Here is a 26,006-nt window from a genome sequence, read left to right as displayed (position 1 = left end):
GTAATCAAAGTTACCTGGTTAGGGGCCCACTCAGAAGCTTCACCCCCCTGAACCAAAACCCTAGCTATGCCTCTGTGTTAGGCCCTCATTTTCTAAAATGTGAACACTCCTGGTTGGGTGTCCATCTGCTGGATTGGGTGTAGTGGAAGACCTGTCGGTCCCAATAAGTCACGGTGTTGTTAAGCCACTAAGTCAGGAGAACCAGAAGAACACAGGAAGAGGCAGTGGGGTGATTAGGCGAAGATTACAGGAAACTGTTCCGCAAATCACCGACACTCCTGAATTTATCCGGCAAAGAGTTTGGTGTTCATCAGTCTAGAACTTTTTAAAAAAGAGTTCTGAGACAAAAAAATGGTCATTTGAAACCTGTTCCATGCCAAAAGCAGCAGGGGCCTGACCATTAAAAGCCTAACCATCATCAGCACGATCAAGTACATGTTATTTAAGCACCTGACTTGGGTGTCTGAATGTCTGTTTCGTCAATTGGTGCCATTGGCTGTTACCCTCTTCCCCTGTGCTAGGTGCTTTCAAATCCCCTGTCCATGACACTAGCACAGATGCCTCTCACCCTGCACCTTTCCTTGCACATTTTGAGGCACCATCATCAGGCACTTTAAAACCTTGTCCCAGCACAGCGTTCAGCTGACCGTACCCCAGGCCTTGGAACAAAAAGGAAAGTTACCAGTCACCAACCTACAGGCTTGTAGACATCCCTCTGTACTATTTCTCCAGGTGTGGCTTCTTTGCCTTGTACCAGCACGTGACTAGGATTATCACCCATGCACCAATGCACTTACTAGGATTCTCCACTTAATGACCAATGCATGGAAAAGCTCTTATGGCCAAGGGCACTATATTTCAGTTGGCACACTGGGTGAACATTGTAGATGTTGGGACCAAGTCCCGCCCTGGCGCGGCACATGTGATCCCGACAGCGAGTATTGCTGGACCTACTATCAGGGTTTTTTCCACCTAGAACACCAGTTCTGGCACCCCTTCCTGATCCTCCTGATCCTCCATCTCCAAATTTGTATCTCAGGGCACATCGTCCACACTAGCCGGAAGCTCTTTAGCACTGTCTCAGCAAAGTGGCAACAGGCTATGCTCAAGCTAATTTTTCTAGGAGACAAATCAAACTCTGCCAGAGTTATTGAAAGGAATAACAATCCAGACTTATCTATGGCTTTCACCATTGGACCTACAACCAGTCATGTCATGTGTGATAATGACCGTAACCTGGTGGCAAATGTGAAGCTTGGCAAGCTCACATATCTACCATACTTGGCCCACAAGATCAACTTGGTAGTTCAGCAGTTTCTGAACACCTACCCAGATATGCCAAAGCTTCTTGTGAAGGCAGAAGTCTGCTGCAGTCTGGACTTCCTCTTCATGATCGATTTGTCCGAAAGCGGAGACAGTGATGCCGGGGCAGATTGGACGCCAGCGTCAAGTGTCACAACAACGCACAAGATCCCCAGGATTTATTATCTTGTCAGTGTCAAACATTTTGATCATGAAGGGGTTGTCCTTGTATTGGATAATCCCTTTAAAGATGGTCAGGCAATACTTGGCTGACAAAACTAAAGTACTCACTAATTCCTCTGTGACGTTTAACTGTTGGGTCACAAAGCTGGATGCCTGGCATGAGCTATCCCTCAATGCCTTAGAGGTGGTGGGCTGACCTGCATTTTTAAGTGTGTTTTTAGTGCTTTTGGGGGGATCATAACAGGCAGGCACTACCTTCTGTCAGTAGAAAATGCTGACATGCTCACTCTCATAAAAATGAACAAAGCCTGGATTAGCCTCAACTTTTCTGCACCATCAGATTACAGCAGCACATACAGTGTTTTCCTCCAATGGTCTATGGATGACCTTGCTTGTAATTTTTGGCAGGCTTTGCACTTAGTGCAGAGCTATTATAAATGTAGAGGCACCACAACTACACTTTGCTCACAATATTTGAATGAGATACACAGTTGGTGCATTCAAGGGTATATGGTTGACACTGCTTGTAATTTTTGCCTGGCCTTTATGAGTGTAGGAGCACCACAACTACATTTTGTTCACAATACTTGAATGAGGTGCTTCTGTAAAAATTTTTGGATTTACCATTGACTCCCACTATACTCGCTACTCAAAGTGAGCATCCGAGCTTTAGGAATTGTTTGGTTTGAGTAACGAGCATCCTAGCATTTTAATGCTTGCTCATCCCTGCCTGTAACCTGTCTCTAATAGAAAAACTACAAAATAAAATATAAATTAATGAATTCATGTTAATGTTCCCATTCATCATTTATGTAATGTAAATTAACCCCTTAAGCCCCGAGGGTGGTTTGCACGTTAATGACCGGGCCAATTTTTACAATTCTGACCACTGTCCCTTTATGAGGTTATAACTCTGGAACGCTTCAACGGATCTTGGCGATTCTGACATTGTTTTCTCGTGACATATTGTACTTCATTTTAGTAGTAACATTTATTCGATATAACTTGCGTTTATTTGTGAAAAAAACGGAAATTTGGCGAAAATTTAGAAAGTTTCGCAATTTTCCAACTTTAAATTTTTATGCCCTTAAATCACAGAGATATCTCACGCAAAATACTTAATAAGTAACATTTCCCACATGTCTACTTTACATCAGCACAATTTTGGAACCAAAATTTTTTTTTGTTAGGGAGTTATAAGGGTTAAAAGTTGACCAGCAATTTCTCATTTTTACAACACCATTTTTTTTTAGGGACCACATCTCATTTGATGTCATTTTGAGGGGTCTATATGATAGAAAATACCCAAGTGTGAGACCATTCTAAAAACTGCACCCCTCAAGGTGCTCAAAACCACATTCAAGAAGTTTATTAACCCTTCAGGGGTTTCACAGGAATTTTTGGAATGTTTAAATAAGAATGAATATTTAACTTTTTTTCACACAAAATTTATTTCAGCTCCAATTTGTTTTATTTTACCAAGGGTAACAGGATAAAATGGATGCCAAACATTGTTGTACAATCTGTACTGAGTACGCTGATAGCCCATATGTGGGAGTAAACCACTGTTTGGGCGCATGGCAGAGCTCGGAAGGGAAGGAGCGCCATTTGACTTTTAAATGCAAAATTGACAGGAATTGAGATGGGACACCATGTTGCGTTTGGAGAGCCACTGATGTGCCTAAACATTGAAACCCCCCCACAAGTGACACCATTTTGGAAAGTAGACACCCTAAGGAACTTATCTAGATGTGTGGTGACCACTTTGACCCACCAATTGCTTCACAGAAGTTTATAATGCAGAGCCGTAAAAATAAAAAATCATATTTTTTCACAAAAATGATCTTTTCGCCCCCAATTTTTTATTTTCCCAAGAGTAAGAGAAGAAATTGGACCTCAAAAAGTGTTGGCCAATTTGTCCTGAGTACGCTGATACCCCATATATGGGTGTAAACCATTGTTTGGGCGTATGGCAGAGCTCGGAAGGGAAGGAGCGCCATTTGACTTTTCAATGCAAAATTGACTGGAATTGAGATGGGACGCCATGTTGCGTTTGGAGAGCCCCTGATGTGCCTAAACATTGGAACCCCTCACAAGTGACACCATTTTGAAAAGTAGACCCCTTAAGGAACTTATCTAGATGTGTGGTGAGCACTTTGACCCAACAAGTGCTTCACAGAAGTTTATAATGCAGAGCCGTAAAAATAAAAAATCTTATTTTTTCACAAAAATGATCTTTTCGCCCCCAATTTTTTATTTTCCCAAGGGTAAGAGAAGAAATTAGACCACAAAAGTTGTTGTGCAATTTGTCCTGAGTGCGACGATACCCCATATGTGGGGGTAAACCACTTTTTGGGTGCATAGCAGAGCTCGGAAGGGAAGGAGCGCCATTTGACTTTTCAATGCAAAATTGACTGGAATTAAGTTGGGACGCCATGTTGGTTTGGAGAGCCCCTGATGTGCCTAAACATTAAAACCCCCCACAAGTGACACCATTTTGGAAACTAGACCCCATAAGGAACTTATCTAGATGTGTTTTGAGAGCTTTGAACCCCCAAATGTTTCACTACGGTTTATAACGCAGAGCCGTTAAAATAATTTTTTTTTTTTTTCGCAAAAATTATTTTTTAGCCCCCAGTTTTGTATTTTCACAAGGGTAACATAATAAATTGGACCCCAAAAGTTGTTGTCCAATTTGTCCTGAGTACGCTGATACCCCATATGTGGGGGGGAACCACTGTTTGGGCGCATGGCAGAGCTCGGAAGGGAAGGAGCGCCATTTGGAATGCAGACTTAGATGGATTGGTCTGCAGGAGTCACGTTGCATTTGCAGAGCCCCTGATGTACCCAAACAGTACAAACCCCCCACAAGTGACCCCATATTAGAAACTAGACCTCCCAAGGAACTTATCTAGATGTGTTGTGAGAACTTTGAACCCCTAAGTGTTTCACTACAGTTTATAACGCAGAGCCGTGAAAATAAAAATTCTTTTTTTTTTTCACAAAAATGATTTTTTAGCCCCCAGCTTTGTATTTTTACAAGGGTAACAGAATAAATTGGACCCCAAAAGTTGTTGTTCAATTTGTCCTGAGTACGCTGATACCCCGTATGTGGGGGGGAACCACTGTTTGGGCGCATGGCAGAGCTCGGAAGGGAAGGAGCGCCATTTGGAATGCAGACTTAGATGGATTGGTCTGCAGGCGTCACGTTGCATTTGCAGAGCCCCTGATGTACCCAAACAGTAGAAACCACCCACAAGTGACCCCATATTGAAACTAGACCTCCCATGGAACTTATCTAGATGTGTTGTGAAAACTTTGAACCCCCAAGTGTTTCACTACAGTTTACAACGCAGAGCCGTGAAAATAAAAAATCCTTTTTTTTCCCACAAAAATGATTTTTAGCCCCCCAAATTTTTATTTTCCCAAGGATAACAAGAGAACTTGGACCCAAAAAGTTGTTGTCCAATTTGTCTCGAGTACGATGATACCCCATATGTTGGGGTAAACCCCTGTTTGGGCGCACGGGAGAGCTCGGAAGTGAAGGAGCACTGTTTTACTTTTTCAATGCAGAATTGGCTGGAATTGAGATCGGACGCCATGTCGCGTTTGGAGAGCCCCTGATGTGTCTAAACAGTGAAAACCCCCAATTATAACTGAAACCCTAATCCAAACGCACCCCTAACCCTAATCCCAACTGTAACCCTAACCACACACCTAACCCTGACACACCCCTAATTCTAATCCCAACCCTAATCCCAACCGTAAATGTAATACAAACCCTAACCCTAACCCTAGCCCTAACCCTAGCCCTAACCCTAACCCTAATGGGAAAATGGAAATAAATACATTTTTTTTAATTTTATTATTTTTCCCTAAGGCTAGGTTCACATTGCATTAGGGAAATCCGTTTAGCACTAGCGGATTGCGCTAACGCAATGTCTTTTTAGGTGTCGTGTTTAGTGGTCGCGTTAACGTCCCCGCTCTGGAAGATCGGGGATCGGACCTCGGGCGCGCCGCGGACGCTGCAAGCAGCGTCTGAGGCGCGCCACAAAAGAACGGCACCTTGCTAGCGCGAGCCGAAAATTGCACGCTCTAGCGATGCGCTACACCCGAAAATCACATTGCTGTCAATGGTTGTGCTAACGGACCCGTTGCACGGCGTTAATTGTGACATTTTCGCCGTGCAACGCTGTCCGTTAGCGTTAACCCATTAACGCAATGTGAACCTAGCCTAACTAAGGGGGTGATGAAGGGGGGTTTGATTTACTTTTATAGCGAGTTTTTTATATCGGATTTTTATGATTGGCAGCCGTCACACACTAAAAGACGCTTTTTATAGCAAAAAAGTTTTTGCGTCTCCACATTTTGAGACCTATAATTTTTCCATATTTTGGTCCACAGAGTCATGTGAGGTCTTGTTTTTTGCGGGACGAGTTGACGTTTTTATCGGTTACATTTTCGGACATGTGACAGTTTTTGATCGCTTTTTATTCCGATTTTTTGTGAGGCAGAATGACCAAAAACCAGCTATTCATGAATTTCTTTTGGGGGAGGCGTTTATACCGTTCCGCGTTTGGTAAAATTGATGAAGCAGTTTTATTCTTCGGGTCAGTACGATTACAGCGATACCTCATTTATATCATTTTTTTTATGTTTTGGCGCTTTTATACGATAAAAGCTATTTTATAGAAAAAATAATTATTTTGGCATCGCTTTATTCTCAGGACTATAACTTTTTTATTTTTTTGGTTATGATGCTATATGGCGGCTCGTTTTTTGCGGGACAAGATGACGTTTTCAGAGGTACCATGGTTATTTATATCCGTCTTTTTGATCGCGTGTTATTCCACTTTTTGTTCAGGGTTATGATAATAAAGCGTTGTTTTTTGGCTCGTTTTTTTTTTTTTTTTCTTACGGTGTTCACTGAAGGGGTTAACTAGTGGGCCAGTTTTATAGGTCAGGTAGTTACGGACGCGGCGATACTAAATATGTGTACTTTTATTGTTTTTTTTGTTTTTTTTTTATGTAAAGAAATGTATTTATGGGAATAATATTTTTTTTTTTCTGCTTTATTTAGGAATTTTTTTTTTATTTTTTTTTACAAGTGTGGAAATTTTTTTTTTTACTTTTTCACTTTGTCCCAGGGGGGGACATCACAGATCACCGATCTGACAGTGTGCACAGCACTCTGTTAGATCGGTGATCTGACATACAGCCGGGCAGGATTAGAGCTGCAGCTGCAGCCTGATCCTGACCCGGAAGTGCTCCCTGCAGGACCCGGATGCAGCCCGGCGGCCATTTTGGATCCGGGGACTGCAGGGAGAAGACGCTCGGTACACGGTGAGCACATCACCGTGTACCGATCGTCTCAGGGAAGCCCGCAGGGAGCCCCCTCCCTGCGCGATGCTTCCCTGCACCGCCGGCACACCGCGATCATCTTTGATCGCGGTGTGCCGGGGGTTAATGTGCCGGGAGCGGTCCGTGACCGCTCCTGGCACATAGTGCCGGATGTCAGCTGCGATAGGCAGCTGACACCCGGCCGCGATCGGCCGCGCTCCCCCCGTGAGCGCGGCCGATCGCATATGACGTACTATCCCGTCCATGGGAATTAAGTCCCAGGTCACCTGGACGGGATAGTACGTCATATGGGATTAAGGGGTTAATATAATATATTGAAAAAAAATGATAAAAAGATTGAAGCATAACCAATGAAAAGAAAGTAATGATAAATGCTAGTAGTCTATAAAAATAACTTAATGTGAAAGATTAACAGAATAAAAACGAAAGAAAAAAAATGGAAAAAAAAGATAGACTTTACAATGTCATTTGCATGTATCCCTAAACAGTTGCAAAAAAATAAAAGAAATCCCCCTTTGTAAAACAAGAACTCAAACAGCCTGTTCAGTAAAAAAGGCAAAAGCAAAAAAAATATAGCTTGTAACATTTAGAGTGACACAAGTAAAAAAATGGTAGTCATTTAGACTTTTTCAGGGGTTAAAATTTAAAGCTGAGCCTTGATTGGTTACAATAAGCACAGAAGACAGTATTTGTTTCTTTTCTCCACTTTTGTAGGAATTAAGCTATAATGTTTATTTATTATAAATGAGGCCTATAGTGTCTAGTTTTACATTTAATGGCACAAGGTTAAAATACATGGCTCAATCTCCTCGCCAGCCTCAGCAGATGTTCTGGCCATTATCATCTTTCTTGCTGGCTACGTTAGAATTAATATGTATACTGTAGTAAAGCTCAATTTAGTGCAGTTGCCTTGTAAAATAAATTTGCTGATACTGATCTATATTCTAAAACTGTTTACTTAAGAAGCCTCTTCCAATGATTTTATCCTCATAATTAAGTTGTGTGAGCCAATAAAGTATACAATGGAGTGCAGCATTTACAGCTTTGAGCAGACTATCTCTTATTCAACTCTCCCTTATCAGCCCTGCTGACTAGGTAATGCACTGGCATCCCACCAATTAAATCAATAATTATTCACTCCAAAACCCCTTTTTCCAGCTCAGAGGAGCAGAGCAGAACACAGTGCTGTCGAGAGATTTTGACAATACAGCAGAGGAAATTTCCCGGGAGACAGCAACGCTGGAGTGACTTTGGTTCCTCTGCTATAGAGAAAAGAACTTCTAATTAGAGCTGTCAAAAAGTTTCAAGGAGCCAAGCAGAAAAAGAGAAGATTGAATTAGTTTTTGTTCTACCTTTGCAGACACTGTATTTATAAATGTACTGTGTTGATTTAAATAAGCATTTTGTTATTTTAAATGGAGCACTTTACTACTAGTATTTGGTAATTTAGTAAAAGTAATAATAATAGGTAGTAATGATATTACATAATATTCTCTAGATAAAATGAGTAACACATCAAAAAGACAATCTCTCACACTGAGAAAAGTAGAATGTCGGCATACTTAAAAAAATCTTTAATAAAAAAGCTTGAAACAGTGATTATTGTACCAATAAGTTATAGCTCGTAAATCAATCTGAAAAATAAAAATAAAAACCTTCATGTAAGAGAAAGTTTCACCTAAAATTATTCTAAACCACACTTGTGAACTTAACTTAAGGTGTTCACTTTGAAAGATGTTGCTTCTCTCATCTTGGCCGACAGATGGCACATTGAAATTCCAGGCAACAGTTGGCAACTTAGCATCTGTTTTATCACTAGGGGGCAATGTCTTAGTGCAATATGGCTTCATTAAGACTGACTTGAGTGCTGTGTTGACTTTTGAAAGGAAGTTGGAAGACATCAATACAGTAACCTGATAGAAATTATTCAATAATATTTTAATATATTTACATTTAAACTGAAAATGGTGAAGGTCACTGTAGGATATCCATTAGAATAACACCATCAGTTTATTATGATTTAAAGGTTAAGTAAAAGTCTGTTTTCTCTGTGTTAAGGGTTAACCACCTGTCTACACAATTTTTTCTTTCTTTTTTTACATAAATGCATTTATTTGGGGCTAAAAATCATTTTTGCAATTCAATTAAAATAAACAATTTGCCCTATTTTGCTTTTTCAAGCTGTTTGTTTTCCTGCAGATTCAACCATGTTGTGGTTTGCAGTGATAAATCAGCTGTGAAGAGTTCAGAAAAAGACAGATAAAAGAGTTACAATCTTTTCCATTAGACCATCAGAATGATCTCCCGATTTCTCAGTTAACCCACTCTCCACTCTGTAGCTAGCATCAGACAGAAGCAATAGAAGGCAAATGGTGCTGCACTTTTAATTAAATCAATTTAGAAAAATAATTTTGTATAGCTAAAAATACATGCATCTAAGCAAAAAAAACGTACTAAATGAACCATACAATTTAACAAATAAAAAGTAAGGAATTATTTGTAAAAGTCTTACGCTATGTTCACATCTGTATTGAAAGCACCATGAATGAATGTTGGCTCCTTTTCCAGTCAAAACAACCACAAAGAAACTCAACAAACCTTATTATAAGATACATTTGTTGGTGTCTGTTCTGACCATAAAACTAGGCTCTGAGATGGGGTTTTTGAGATATAATTTCTGGGGATGTCTGTATTGAACCATTACTCACACAAAGTGATTTCATCATGTAGCTTCAACTAATCTGCATGTATAATACTGTCCTTTATTACGTACCATCCTCTCTAGTTATACATGGTGCCTCAACTTTTTATATAGCTTACTCTGCTGTTATGCCCAGTGCTGTCCCTTACATTGTGTATTTTTGTTATTATTGTTATTCACAGCAACCTCTTTTATTACATAGTGTTCTTTTGTTAGAAACTACTGCTGATGGAGCAGCATCAGAGCAGAAGACCAGTCAATCAGCTCCTCCATTAGAAACAAATATTTCCCATGCCCCTTCGGTTGTCATTGCATTACACATCTAAGGCTACGTTCACATTAGCGTCTTTGGGTGCAGCGTCGTCGACGCAACCCAAAACGCATGTCAAACAGCATAGACAACGCAGCGTTTTTTGATGCATGCGTTGTCCTAAAATGTTATTATTCTTGACACAATTGAAGATAAAAAACGCCCAAAAAAGTGTCTAGACACTATAACGAGAAAGACCACCAATGGGATAGAAGAGGGTGGGTGTAATGGAATTTGTGTATATATACCCTTGCAGAGATGAATTCCTCCCATTTTGCTTGTGCTTCCATCATCAAGACGGAGCGTCCCATGGAGAGTATCTACATGAATATGGAGTTGGATCTTGCCTTGGCTAATGCTTATGCTCTTGTCACTGTCTAGGCACTTCATCACTTGTTTTTTTACTCAAAAGGCGCATGCGTCGAACAACGCGGGTCAACGCAGGCACCTGCGCCCTATGCGTTTTACATAGACACTAATGTGTTTTTTTTGGCGCATTTATGACGCAAGTGCGTTGCATGCGTTGTTTACCAGAAATTTGGCGCAGGGAAAATGCAACATGTAGCGTCGGCCGCGCCCTGTCTGGTGCGCCCAAATGACGCATGCGTCGTACAACGCTTGACAATGCATACCGGCGCATGTCCATGCGCCCCCCACGTTAAAGATAGGGACGCATGACGCATGCGTCGGTATCCGTCGACGACGCTGCGCCCAAAGACGCTAATGTGAACGTAGCCTAACAAGAGTGGACGGTATGAAGAAGTTTTATTTTCAAGCTGAACTTTTTTATTATGCAAAATAGCAGTAGTTGCAACAGCTGTAGTAGCAGTAGGCAAAAAGACAAATCTGAACCAGAGCTCTATAGTCCAGTCAAAATACGAAAAAAACGTACTTTACCCTGAATAAATTCCAAGAAAGCATTTTATAGTTTTTTTTGGTAGTATTACATGTAGGGAAAAACATACTAAAAGTTTACCAAGATAGGGCTACCACAAAGGGTCCAAATGTGACGTCAAAGAATATGGCCGCCAAAGCTGTAAAATGTTAAATGCGACTCGCCTTGCAGTGTCTATCAAATTGTCCACCTCTTGTCCACCAAAACAAACGGATTACCTGCTCACTCTCGTACCAGTAAACTATGGCTGAATTACCAACAGATGGTTGGAATAGCAAGGGAGCTTATCGAGGCCGATCGTACAGGATCCTGGCTGATGCACCTTCATGCTGTAGCCGAATGTTTGCCCATTCTTGCAGCTGCTGGGCATGGGAACTATGTGAAGGCCGCCTACCTTTACCTCCAGTATATGATCACTCTGGAAGATGATATGCCACCAGTCTTCCATAGATTTATGAATGGCTTGCATGTTGTAAGGCGGACTGATCAGTACTGGGCAGGCCTCGGTGGCGACCTAGTCATCGAGCAAGCTCTGATGTACTCCCTAAAAACTGCAGGAGGACTCACCAGAGGAAGTGGAATGTCCAAACATCAGAGGGCCTTGTGGACTCGGTCTGTGCCAGTGTCCTCTTCCTACAGTGATGCAATGCAGGGTTTCACTTGCCAGAGCTTTGTCACCAGTGAACAACACAAGGAGGCAAGAACGTCAAGGACGAGAAGAGATTGTGAAGATCTGGAGAAAATTGTAGATAAACTCAAGACCTTTTCACCTTTCTCTGATGAAGTGTCTCTTCGCAACATTATCACCGGTGTCAATGCAAATAAGGATGTGAATGTTCATAACCTGTTCACCATTGGCAGAGAAATAGTGGCAACAATGGAGGGTCAATCACTGTTTTGAGCTAAGTACAAGCGGTCAATGAAAGCCAAGACCCTGGCATCCAGTGAGGCTATTGACGTTGATAAGGACAAAACAGTAGACCCCGCTCTTTTGTTCCAAAGGTTTATTGTGGTGTCTCAAACTGCTGATCTTTCCCTTGATGAGGTGATGGCCTATGGACTTTCACCATACCCACCATCCCTCTTTGAGGCAAAACATCTTACGCAAACCAAACAAAGCACAACTGATGGCTGCTATAAAAGAACAGAGTTCACATGACTCAGTACTCAAGGATGTACACGAAGTGGAACATTATGTTCTTGACGGAGGTTCTCTTCTCCATCGACTGAAGTGGTCAGAAGGAAAGACATATTGTTCAATCGCTGAAGACTATGCATCTTTCACACTAAAGCACTATGGTAAGGCTACGATAGTATTTGATGGTTACATTGGAGGACCAAAGACTAAGGACATTACCCATCAGCGACAGCGCAAAAAACAAACAAGTAGAAGGACGTAGATCTGGGGATTTATTATGATGGAATATAGGCTGAACTGGATGGACAAATGTCTTTTTTCAGCCTTACTAACTATGTTACTATGTAAAGTGAACATTGCTGAAGGAATGAAATTTGTCGGGAAAAAGGAAGACTTCCTTTCAAAAGTGGAGAACAAACAGTCTCATATCAATCTCGTTTCACAGCGCATGAATGACAGAGGTTGCCACATAATACAATCAGAGGGGGATGCAGATGTGGATATTGCTAAGGCAGCAGTGTCAATGTCATCCAACAAAAGTACTAGTCTCATTGGCGAAGATACAGATCTTTTGGTGTTGTTACTTCATCACGCGTCAACCAGCGATGGCAGCAAGCTTTATTTCTACTCAGATAAAGTGAGTCCTGCAACAGTATACGACATTAAGGTTATGAAGAAGTTCCTGGGAAACCATGCCTGCAGCAGTCTTTTGTTCCTTCATGCATTCAAGGGTTGCGATACCACTTCCGCGGTTTTGAAGGGAGACTCGGTCTTAAATAGCTGTGCTAAAATCTTTTCCACACCTAACAAAAACAGAGCTGAGATTGAAGACGCTGGATGTAAAGCGATGGTGGCAATTAGAGTTGAGCGACCTTGACCTTTTTAGAGTCGAGCCGGGTTTCGCGAAACCCGACTATCTCAAAAGTCGGGTCGAGTGAAATCGGCCGATTATGACGTAAAGTCGGGATCGACCGAAACACGAAACCCAATGCAAGTCAATGGGGCAGCATAGTCGGCAGTGAGTGGGGGCCAGGAAAACACCTAGAGTGCCCATTTTAATGTCAAAACCATCCATTCTTCTTAATGAAGCTTGTCAAGCGTAATTTACCTTATAATAATTGGAAGGCATTTGAAATTGGGGGTCATTTGGCTAAAGTTGTGGTGGGTAGGGCTGGTTCAAGTAATTAGTGGGCCCAGGAAATCTGGACCACGTCACGGCAGTGGAGCAGGGAGAGGTAAGTATTTCAACTTTGCAAGTGCTGTGAACCTGAGCAAGCAGGGGGGCCCACTCGTTGGCATTGGCACTGGCACAGGGCCCCTCAAAGTACAGCGGTGTGTTTGCACGGCGGGGGCGCCTCCCACCGGCAGCAACACTTTTGCGTACTATGAGAGGCCCTGTGCCAGTGACGTCGCCAACTAGTATTCCTCCCCCCACCTGATGAAGGAACCTGTACTTTCATCTGCACCTTCCTCTTTGTCCCCGTGTAAGGTGGTATGGTATGCGGGAAGAGCAACCTGACTTTCAGCAGGGTCACAATGTTGTTGTGTAGCATGCACGGGGAATGTTGCGTTATGGGTCAATGTACCAGCAGACTCATCTATCACTGGCTGGGCAATGGGCAGGATGAGGAGGAAACACAGATATAGGCCCAAAGAATAAAGTTGGCTAAATGCAGTTCAAAATTGGTAACACAGGAATAACCAGGGGGCATTGCAGTGGAGGACAACTGGAATGAGAGGCTGACACAGAGAGTAGGCCCAAATCAGTAAGTAGTCGAAATGCAGTTCAAAATTGGCAACCGTAGTAAACAGGCGGCACAGCTTTGTTCAGTGGAGGAGAACAGCAAGGAGTGGCAGACACCGATAGTAGGCCCCAACCCAACTAGTAGGCCAAATGCAGTCTAACATTAACAACTACTTAACGAGCACCTGAAAACGGAATTTCAGGACAGGAAACCAGGAGAACAGCAAGGAGCGGCAGACACTGTTAGCAGGCCCCAAACCAACTAGTACGCCAAATGCAGTTGTTCCATTTAACCACAATTTAACGAGAGCCTGAAGATAGAAGCTCAGGAAAGGCAACCTGGAGAACACCTTGGAGTGGAACACACCATCTCTCTCCACCCCATACCCATTTTGTAGGCCTAATGCAGTGTAGTTTTCTACAACTACTAAACGAGAGTCGGAAGACCGAAGCAATGGCAAGGAAACCTGGGGAACACCTTGGAGTGTAACACACCATCTCTCTCCACCCGATACCCATTTTGTAGGCCTAATGCAGTGTAGTTTTCTACAACTACTAAACGAGAGTCGGAAGATCGAAGCAATGGCGAGGAAACCTGGAGAACACCTTGGAGTGTAACACACCATCTCTCTCCACCCCATAGCCAATTTGGAGGCCTAATGCAGTGTAGTTTCCAACAACTACTAAACGAGAGCATTAAGATCGAAGCTCTGGAAAGGCAACCTGGAGAACACCTTGGAGTGTAACACACCATCTCTCTCCACCCGATACCCATTTTGTAGGCCTAATGCAGTGTAGTTTTCTACAACTACTGAACGAGAGTCGGAAGACCGAAGCAATGGCAAGTAAACCTGGGGAACACCTTGGAGTGTAACACACCATCTCTCTCCACCCGATACCCATTTTGTAGGCCTAATGCAGTGTAGTTTTCTACAACTACTAAACGAGAGTCGGAAGACCGAAGCAATGGCAAGGAAACCTGGGGAACACCTTGGAGTGTAACACACCATCTCTCTCCACCCGATACCCATTTTGTAGGCCTAATGCAGTGTAGTTTTCTACAACTACTAAACGAGAGTCGGAAGACCGAAGCAATGGCAAGGAAACCTGGGGAACACCTTGGAGTGTAACACACCATCTCTCTCCACCCGATACCCATTTTGTAGGCCTAATGCAGTGTAGTTTTCTACAACTACTAAAGGAGAGTCTGAAGACCGAAGCAATGGCAAGGAAACCTGGGGAACACCTTGGAGTGTAACACACCTTCTCTCTCCACCCGATACCCATTTTGTAGGCCTAATGCAGTGTAGTTTTCTACAACTACTAAACGAGAGTCGGAAGACCGAAGCAATGGCAAGGAAACCTGGGGAACACCTTGGAGTGTAACACACCATCTCTCTCCACCCCATACCCAATTTGTAGGCCTAATGCAGCCTACTTTCCGACAACTACTAAACGAGAGCATGAAGATCGAAGCTCAGGAAAGGCAACCTGGGGAACACCTTGGAGTGTAACACACCCTCTCTCTATACCACGGAAGGGCTGATTCTTAGGAAGGAAGGCTGTCGGAAAGAAGCAGGGCGCGTCCGAGGGTGATTATATTCTTATTAGGTATATACTCACCCTCGGACGCGCCCTGCTTCTTTATTTGTAATGAATGTTTATTTGCAATGTGGTTTTGACTTACTCTATTTTTTTGGTAAATAATGATTTTATTATTTTCATTGTTTTGCATCTTCTTGGCAATAATATAAAGAAGACGCGACAGGACAACACTTGGTGGATGCCATATCTGTGTTTTAAATTGAAAAAAACTTTCAGTTAACTACTTGCAGGAGAAAGTTATTGTAGCTGGTGGCCATTTTTAGTACTGTACCAGTTTTTTGTTGTATGTGTTTGTTTTTAATGTTAAAATGTCTGCATTTGATATCTCTCCAGTATTTTCTTTTTTATAAGCAAAATACTTATTTTTATATTTTCTGATGTTGGTTCAAGGGGTACACGGGCAGCAGTAGACAGGTCAGTGGAGGCCTAGTGGAAGGAGGGACCGCAGACAGGCTTCGAAGGCCTAACATAATAAATTGGGCTGGCTGTAGGCAATTTAAAATTGGTTCCAGGGGAACACGGGCAGCAGTGGCCTGGTCTGTATAGTAGTAGTGGAAAGAACGGGCCGCAGACAGGCTTCGAAGGCCTAACATAACAAAAATTGGGATGTAGGCAATTTACAATTGGTTCCAGGGGAACACGGACAGCAGTAGACAGGTCAGTGGAGGCCTAGTGGAAGGAGGGACCGCAGACAGGCTTCGAAGGCCTAACATAATAAATTGGGCTTGCTGTCGGCAATTTTAAATTGGTTCCAGGGGAACACGGGCGGCAGTAGCCAGGTCAGTGTAGTAGTAGTGGAAAGAACGGGCCGCAGACAGGCTTCGAAGGCCTAACATAACAAAAATTGGGCTGTAGGCAATTTAAAATTGGTTCCAGGGGAACACGGGCAGCAGTAGACAGGTCAGTGGAGGCCTAGTGGAAGGAGGGACCGCAGACAGGCTTCGAAGCCCTAACATAATAAATTGTGCTTGCTGTCGGCAATTTTAAATTGGTTCCAGGGGAACACGGGCAGCAGTGGCCTGGTCAGTGTAGTAGTAGTGGAAAGAACGGGCCGCAGACAGGCTTCGAAGGCCTAACATAACAAAAATTGGGATGTAGGCAATTTAAAATTGGTTCCAGGGGAACACGGGCAGCAGTAGACAGGTCAGTGGAGGCCTAGTGGAAGGAGTGACCGCAGACAGGCTTCGAAGGCCTAACATAAGAAAAATGTCAATACAATGGTATTGACAGTGCCAGGCATTGAAGGATGTCAGCGCATAGACTAAACATTGGTGGAGCTGTGAGAGAAAATTTTGCAAGTGGTAGAGCACTGTTTGAGCTGGGGGGGGGACTGTCTTGTGGCCGGCGGTACAGGCCCAGGGCCCCTCATATTGCAACGGTGTGTCTGACGTTGGGTGCGCACCACCACCGCCAGACACTTTATTGTACTATGAGGGACCTAGTGGCAGTGCCGTCGACCAAAAGTGGGCACACCCACCTCCTCAGACAAACAGTACTCTCACGGGTGCTGGCGCCAAGTGGCGATACCACGGCCCCGTGTGGGGACTTTGGCCATTTAGGGAGGTGTTAACATGTCGGATGCTGGACAATCAGGTGCTGCAAATTACGAGAATGGAAAAGTCGTTCAGAATAGTCCACAGGCAAGACCTTTACATAGGAAAGCTAGGTGTCAGCCGGGCAAGGTGGGGCAAAAGATTTCGAAATCCAGTTGTGGTTCATTTTAATGAAGGTTAGATCATCTACATTTTGGGTAGCCAGACGAGTCCTTTTTTCTGTTAGTATTGAACCTGCAGCACTGAATACTCTTTCTGATAGGACACTAGCTGCCGGGCAAGCAAGCTCCTGCAATGCATATTCTGCCAATTCTGGCCAGGTGTCTAATTTTGATGCCCAGTAATCAAATGGGAATGACGGTTGAGGGAGAACGTCGATAAGGGATGAAAAATAGTTAGTAACCATACTGGACAAATGTTGTCTCCTGTCACTTTGAATTGATGCTGCAGTACCTGTCCTGTCTGCGGTCATAGCAAAATCACTCCACAACCTGGTCAGAAACCCCTCTGGCCAACGCCACTTCTGATTTGTGCACCTCTAACACCTCTGGTCTGCTGGCCCCTGCAGCTCGTGTTAGAACGATCACGGGCGCTGTGTGCAGGGAATGCCAGAAGCAAACGGTCAACAAGAGTTGATTGTTTGGTTGCTAATATTAGTTCCAAGTTCTCATGTGGCATTATATTTTGCAATTTGCCTTTATAGCGAGGATCAAGGAGGCAGGCCAACCAGTAATCGTCATCGTTCATCATTTTTGTTATGCGTGTGTCCCTTTTGAGGATACGTAAGGCATAATCCGCCATGGGGCCCAAAGTTCCAGTTCTCAAATCTGTGGTTGTGCTTGGTTGAGGGGCAGTTTCAGGCAAATCCACGTCACTTGTGTCCCTCCAAAAACCAGAACCCGGCCTTGCCGCGCCAACAATTTCCACTGGCCCCGGAAAAGCTTCCTCATTAAAAATATACTCATCCCCATCATCCTCCTCGTCCTCCTCCTCTTGTTCGCCCGCTACCTCGTCCTGTACACTGCCCTGGCCAGACAATGGCTGACTGTCATCAAGGCTTTCCTCTTCCTCAGCTGCAGACGCCTGATCCTTTATGTGCGTCAAACTTTGCATCAGCAGACGCATTAGGGGGATGCTCATGCTTATTATGGCGTTGTCTGCACTAACCAGCCGTGTGCATTCCTCAAAACACTGAAGGACTTGACACATGTCTTGAATCTTCGACCACTGCACACCTGACAACTCCATGTCTGCCATCCTACTGCCTGCCCGTGTATGTGTATCCTCCCACAAAAACATAACAGCCCGCCTCTGTTCACACAGTCTCTGAAGCATGTGCAGTGTTGAGTTCCACCTTGTTTCAACGTCTATGATTAGGCGATGCTGGGGAAGGTTCAAAGAACGCTGATAGGTCTGCATACGGCTGGAGTGTACGGGCGAACGACGGATATGTGAGCAAAGTCCACGCACTTTGAGGAGCAGGTCGGATAACCCCGGATAACTTTTCAGGAAGCACTGCACCACCAGGTTTAAGGTGTGAGCCAGGCAAGGAATGTGTTTCAGTTGGGAAAGGGAGATGGCAGCCATGAAATTCCTTCCGTTATCACTCACTACCTTGCCTGCCTCAAGATCTACAGTGCCCAGCCACGACTGCGTTTCTTTCTGCAAGAACTCGGACAGAACTTCAGCGGTGTGTCTGTTGTCGCCCAAACACTTCATAGCCAATACAGCCTGCTGACGTTTGCCAGTAGCTGCCCCATAATGGGAGACCTGGTGTGCAACAGTGGCAGCTGCGGATGGAGTGGTTGTGCGACTGCGGTCTGTGGACGAGGTCTCGCTTCTGCAGGAGGACGAGGAGGAGGGGGTGCGAACGGCTACAGCCAACTGTTTCCTAGACCGTGGGCTAGGCAGAACTGTCCCAAACTTGCTATCCCCTGTGGACCCTGCATCCACCACATTTACCCAGTGTGCCGTGATGGACACGTAACGTCCCTGGCCATGCCTACTGGTCCATGCATCTGTTGTCAGGTGCACCTTTGTGCTCACAGATTGCCTGAGTGCATGGACGATGCGCTCTTTAACATGCTGGTGGAGGGCTGGGATGGCTTTTCTGGAAAAAAAGTGTTGACTGGGTAGCTCGTAGCGTGGTACAGCGTAGTCCATCAGGGCTTTGAAAGCTTCGCTTTCAACTAACCGGTAGGGCATCATCTCTAACGAGATTAGTCTAGCTATGTGGGCGTTCAAACCCTGTGTACGCGGATGCGAGGCTAAGTACTTCCTTTTTCTAACCATAGTCTCATGTAGGGTGAGCTGGACTGGAGAGCTGGAGATCGTGGAACTAGCGGGGGTGCCGGTGGACATGGCAGACTGAGAGACGGTGGGAGATGGTATTGTTGCCGCCGGTGCCCTAGATGCAGTGTTTCCTACTACGAAACTGGTGATTCCCTGACCCTGACTGCTTTGGCCTGGCAAAGAAACCTGCACAGATACTGCAGGTGGTGCAGAAAATGGTGGCCCTACACTGCCGGAAGGGATGTTGCGTTGATGACTAGCTTCATTGGCCGAGGGTGCTACAACCTTAAGGGACGTTTGGTAGTTAGTCCAAGCTTGCAAATGCATGGTGGTTAAATGTCTATGCATGCAACTTGTATTGAGGCTTTTCAGATTCTGCCCTCTGCTTAAGGTAGTTGAACATTTTTGACAGATGACTTTGCGCTTATCAATTGGATGTTGTTTAAAAAAATGCCAGACTGCACTCTTTCTAGCATCGGATACCTTTTCAGGCATTGCAGACTGAGCTTTAACCGGATGGCCACGCTGTCCTCCAACAGGTTTTGACTTTGCCACGCGTTTTGGGCAAGATACGGGCCCGGCAGATGGAACCTGTTGCGATGTTGATGCCTGCTGCGGCCCCTCCTCCTCCGCTTCAGAACTGCTGCCGCCTGTACCCTGTTCCCCCAATGGCTGCCAATCGGGGTCAAGAACTGGGTCATCTATTACCTCTTCTTGTAGCTCGTGTGCAACTTCGTCTGTGTCACCGTGTCGGTCGGTGGTATAGCGTTCGTGATGGGGCAACATAGTCTCATCAGGGTCTGATTCTTGATCAGCACCCTGCGAGGGCAATGTTGTGGTCTGAGTCAAAGGACCAGCATAGTAGTCTGGCTGTGGCTGTGCATCAGTGCACTCCATGTCAGATTCAACTTGTAATGGGCATGGACTGTTAACTGCTTCACTTTCTAAGCCAGGGACGGTATGTGTAAAGAGCTCCATGGAGTAACCCGTTGTGTCGCCTGCTGCATTCTTCTCTGTTGTTGTTTTTGCTGAAGAGGACAAGGAAGCGACTTGTCCCTGACCGTGAACATCCACTAACGACGCGCTGCTTTTACTTTTACCAGTTTCACGAGAGGAGGCAAAAGAGCTAGAGGCTGAGTCAGCAAGATAAGCCAAAACTTGCTCTTGCTGCTCCGGCTTTAAAAGCGGTTTTCCTACTCCCAGAAAAGGGAGCGTTCGAGGCCTTGTGTAGTCAGACGACGAACCTGGCTCCACAGCTCCAGACTTAGGTGCAATATTTTTTTTCCCACGACCACCTGATTCTCCACCACTACCACTACCCTCATTACCAGCTGACAATGAACGCCCCCGGCCACGACCTCTTCCACCAGACTTCCTCATTGTTTTAAAAACGTTACCAAACTAACGGTATTTGTTGCTGTCACACAACTTACACGGTGAGCTATAACTTCAGTATGATTTAGCTACTCCTTTACAGGTGGGTGAGACCACAACGAAAATCAGGCACAATGTTACACACTCTGTTGTTGGTGGCAACAAATGAGAGAGATGCCACACACGCAGGACTGTCACTGAAGCGCAAATGTAAATATTAATCTCCCACTGATTTGTTGTTTTTTTTTTTTTAATGGGAGACTTTAGAAAAAAAAAATAATAAAAAAAAATGATTTTTTAAGGAAGAATTTATAAACCAAATAAAATGAAATGATTGTTTCAGGGAGAATTTAGAAAACAAATTAAAAAAAAATAGGCTTTCTATGGCCCACTGAGTGAGAGAGGACGCACACAGGAGTCAGGAGTGGCACACAAGCCCAGAGGCCAATATTTATCTCCCACTGATTGATTTAGTGATTTTTTCAGGTAGATTTTGGAACCCAAATCAAGCAAAAAAAATAATAGGCTTTCTATGGCCCACAATTGGAGAGAGAGAGATGGCACACCCAGGAGTCAAGACTGGCACACAAGCAGAAAGGGCAATATTAATCTCCCACTGATTTGATTTTTTTTTTTTTTTTCAGGGAGACTTTAGAAAAAAAAATACAAAAAAATGAATTTTTCAGGAAGAATTTAGAAACAAAATAAAATAAAATGATTGTTTCAGGGAGAATTTAGAAAACAAATAAAAAAAAATAGGCTTTGTAGGGCCCACTGAGTGAGAGAGGACGCACACAGGAATCAGGAGTGGCACACAAGCCCAGAGGCCAATATTTATCTCCCACTGATTGATTTAGTGATTTTTTCAGGTAGATTTTGTAACCCAAATCAAGCAAAAAAATTAATAGGCTTTCTATGGCCCACAATTGGAGAGAGAGAGATGGCACACCCAGGAGTCAAGACTGGCACACAAGCAGAAAGGGCAATATTAATCTCCCACTGATTTGATTTCTTTTTTTTTTTCAGGGAGACTTTAGAAAAAAAAAATACAAAAAAATGAATTTTTTCAGGAATAATTTAGAAACCAAATAAAATAAAATGATTGTTTCAGGGAGAATTTAGAAAACAAATAAAAAAAAAATAGGCTTTGTAGGGCCCACTGAGTGAGAGAGGACGCACACAGGAGTCAGGAGTGGCACACAAGCCCAGAGGCCAATATTTATCTCCCACTGATTGATTTATTGATTTTTTCAGGTAGAATTTAGAACCCAAATCAACCAAAAAAATAAATAGGCTTTCTATGGCCCACTATTTGTGAGAGAGATGGCACGCTCAGGACTGGCACACAAGCCCAGAGGCCAATATTAATCTCCCACTTTTTTTTTTTTTTTCCAGGGAAAATTTATAAACCCAATAAAAAAAATAATAAATAGGCTTTCTATGGCCCACTATCTGAGAGAGAGAGATGGCACGCTTAGGACTGGCACACAAGCCCAAAGGCCAATATTAATCTCCCACTGATTGATTTATTGATTTTTTCAGGTAGAATTTAGGACCCAAATCAACCAAAAAAATAAATAGGCTTTCTATGGCCCACTATTTGTGAGAGAGATGGCACGCTTAGGACTGGCACACAAGCCCAAAGGCCAATATTAATCTCCCACTGATTGATTTATTGATTTTTTCAGGTAGAATTTAGAACCCAAATCAACCCAAAAAATAAATAGGCTTTCTATGGCCCACTATTTGTGAGAGAGATGGCACGCTCAGGACTGGCACACAAGCCCAGAGGCCAATATTAATCTCCCACTTTTTTTTTTTTTTTCCAGGGAAAATTTATAAACCCAATAAAAAAAATAATAAATAGGCTTTCTATGGCCCACTATCTGAGAGAGAGAGATGGCACGCTTAGGACTGGCACACAAGCCCAAAGGCCAATATTAATCTCCCACTGATTGATTTATTGATTTTTTCAGGTTGAATTTAGAACCCAAATCAAGCAAAAAAATTAATAGCCTTTCTATGGCCCACTGAGTGAGAGATGGCACACACAGGAGTCAGGAGTGGCACACAAGCCCTGAGGCCAATATTTTTCTCCCACTGATTGATGTTGTGATTTTTTCAGGTAGATTTTGGAACCCAAATCAAGCAAAAAAATAAATAGGCTTTCTATGGCCCACTGAGTGAGAGATGACACAGACAGGGATGGCACTCTAGCAGAAATGCCAATCTTAATCTCCCACAAAAAAAAAAAAAAAGGAACTGTCCTTCAATTACTATCTCCCTGCAGTAATCTCAGCCAGGTATGGCAGGCAGCAATAAGGAGTGGACTGATGCACAAATTAAATAAAAAGTGTGGACAAACAAACAAGATAGCTGTGCAGAAAGGAAGGAACAAGAGGATTTGTGCTTTGAAAAAAGCAGTTGGTTTGCACAGCGGCGTACACACAGCAATGCAGCTATCAGGGAGCCTTCTAGGGCAGCCCAATGAGCTACAGCGCTGAGGAAAAAAAAAATGTAGCTTCCACTGTCCCTGCACACCGAAGGTGGTGTTGGGCTGTGGAAATCGCTACAGCACAAGCGGTTTGGTGGTTAATGGACCCTGCCTAACGCTATCCCTGATTCTGACGAAGCGGCAGCAACCTCTCCCTAAGCTCAGATCAGCAGCAGTAACATGGCGGTCGGCGGGAACGCCCCTTTATAGCCCCTGTGACGCCGCGGACAGCAAGCCAATCACTGCAATGCCCTTCTCTAAGATGGTGGGGACCAGGACCTATGTCATCACGCTGCCCACACTCTGCGTTTACCTTCATTGGCTGAGAAATGGCACTTTTCGCGTCATTGAAACGCGACTTTGGCGCGAAAGTCGCGTACCGCATGGCCGACCCCGCACAGGGGTCGGATCGGGTTTCATGAAACCCGACTTTGCCAAAAGTCGGCGACTTTTGAAAATGAACGACCCGTTTCGCTCAACCCTAGTGGCAATGTTTGGGGGCAAACCTGGAGACAATCTGTCTGCAATCAGGTATTCTACTCTCTGCAAAAAAGTTGGTTCAGCCAAAATCTTTGTTACACCTGAACGACTGCCACTGACCTCCTCTGTAACTAAGTATCATGCCCTTTGGAGTTACCTCCAAGTCATGCTTTGGATAGACAATGGTGAGGCCATGGACACTACTGAATGGGGATGGGAATTGCAGAACAACAGTCTAGTTCCAGTGATGATGGATACTTCACCCGCGCCAGAAACACTTCTGAAAATAATTCACTGCAATTGTTCTCGTGGTTGTAGTACACTTCGGTGCACTTGCAAAAGACACAGACTTACCTGTTCACGTATGTCAAGAAGGGCATTGTGACAATATGAGTGAGGAAGCAGTGTCTGATGATGAAAATAGTGACTATTGACGTGACACGCTTATTCAGTGATGAAGTAGGTCAAAATGCACTGTGTATTAATTCTATAATTTGTAGAAATGTACATGTATGTCATGACGTCATGGATGACGTCATGACCTCGCCTGTCCATGTACAGTACAGACCAAAAGTTTGGACACACCTTCTCATTTAAAGATTTTTCTGTATTTTCATGACTATGAAATTTGTACATTCACACTGAAGACATCAAAACTATGAATTAACACATGTGGAATTATAAACTTAACAAAAAAGTGTGAAACAACTGAAATTATGTCTTATATTCTAGGTTCTTCACAGCAGCCACCTTTTGCTTTGATGACTGCTTTGCACACTCTTGGCATTATCTTGATGAGCTTCAAGAGGTAGTCACCGGGAATGGTTTTCACTTCACAGGTGTGCCCTGTCAGTTTTAATAAGTGGGATTTCTTGCCTTATAAATGGGGTTGGGACCATCAGTTGTGTTGTGCAGAAGTCTGGTGGATACACAGCTGATAGTCCTACTGAATAGACTGTTAGAATTTGTTTTATGGCAAGAAAAAAGCAGCAAAGTAAAGAAAAACGAGTGGCCATCATTACTTTAAGAAATGAAGGTCAATCAGTCCGAAAAATTGGGAAAACTTTGAAAGTGTCACCAAGTGCAGTGGCAAAAACCATCAAGTGCTACAAAGAAACTGGCTCACATGAGGACCACCCCAGGAAAGGAAGACCAAGAGTCACCTCTGCTTCTGAGGATAAGTTTATCCGAGTCACCAGCCTCAGAAATCGCAGGTTAACAGCAGCTCAGATTAGAGACCAGGTCAATGCAACACAGAGTTCTAGCAGCAGACACATCTCTACAACAACTGTTAAGAGGAGACTTTGTGCAGCAGGCCTTCATGGTAAAATAGCTGCTAGGAAACCACTGCTAAGTACAGGCAACAAGCAGAAGAGACTTGTTTGGGCTAAAGAACACAAGGAATGGACATTAGACCGGTGGAAATCTGTGCTTTGGTCTGATGAGTCCAAATTTGAGATCTTTGGTTCCAACCACCGTGTCTTTGTGCGACACAGAAGGGGTGAACGGATGGACTCTACATGCCTGGTTCCCACCGTGAAGCATGGAGGAGGAGGTGTGATGGTGTGGGGGTGCTTTGCTGGTGACACTGTTGGGGATTTATTCAAAATTGAAGGCATACTGAACCAGCATGGCTACCAAAGCATCTTGCAGCAGCATTCTATTCCATCTAGTTTGTGTTTAGTTGGACCATCATTTATTTTTCAACAGGACCATGACCCCAAACACACCTCCAGGCTGTGTAAGGGCTATTTGACCAAGAAGGAGAGTGATGGGGTGCTACACAAGATGACCTGGCAAGATGATGGTTTGGGGCAAGCTGGACCGCACAGAGTGAAGGCAAAAATGCCAACAAGTGCTAAGCATCTCTGGGAACTCCTTCAAGATTGTTGGAAGAACATTCCCGGTGACTACCTCTTGAAGCTCATCACGAGAATGCCAAGAGTGTGCAAAGCAGTCATCAAAGCAAAAGGTGGCTACTTTGAAGAACCTAAAATATAAGACATATTTTCAGTTGTTTCACACTTTTTTGTTAAGTATATAATTCCACATGTGTTAATTCATAGTTTTGATGCCTTCAGTGTGAATGTACAATTTTCATAGTCATGAAAATACAGAAAAATATTTAAATGAGAAGGTGTGTCCAAACTTTTGGTCTGTACTGTAGCTAGTATAAAACTTTGTATAAAAATTGTTATATGAAAATATATAGTATACAAAATGCAAACTCTTCTGTAACCTAAAGCTACAGCTTTGAAATATGGAAATATTCGTTATTTTTAGTTCGATGGCTGTCATCGTCTTATGACATCATAGTTAGGACCTTTGTGGTGATCAATTTTTGGAAAACTTTTAATATGTTGTTCCCCACATGTAATAGTAATAAAAAAAATCATAAAACGCTTTCTTGGAATTTGTTCCGGGTCAAACCTTATTTTGACTGGACTACTACGGATATGAACCTCAGCCGAAGATGGATGACAATGGGTGGATAAAGAAGGGAGGGATTGCCTACATCAGAGCTGGGCTTGTGAAATTTTGGTAGGATATAAGACTCAAAACAAGTGTTGCAAA

This window comes from Ranitomeya imitator, chromosome 1, assembly GCF_032444005.1.
Source record: "Ranitomeya imitator isolate aRanImi1 chromosome 1, aRanImi1.pri, whole genome shotgun sequence".
In the NCBI taxonomy this organism is placed as follows: Eukaryota; Metazoa; Chordata; class Amphibia; order Anura; family Dendrobatidae; genus Ranitomeya; species Ranitomeya imitator.
The sequence above is the reverse complement of the archived record's forward strand: the minus strand, read 5'-3'. Positions refer to the sequence as shown.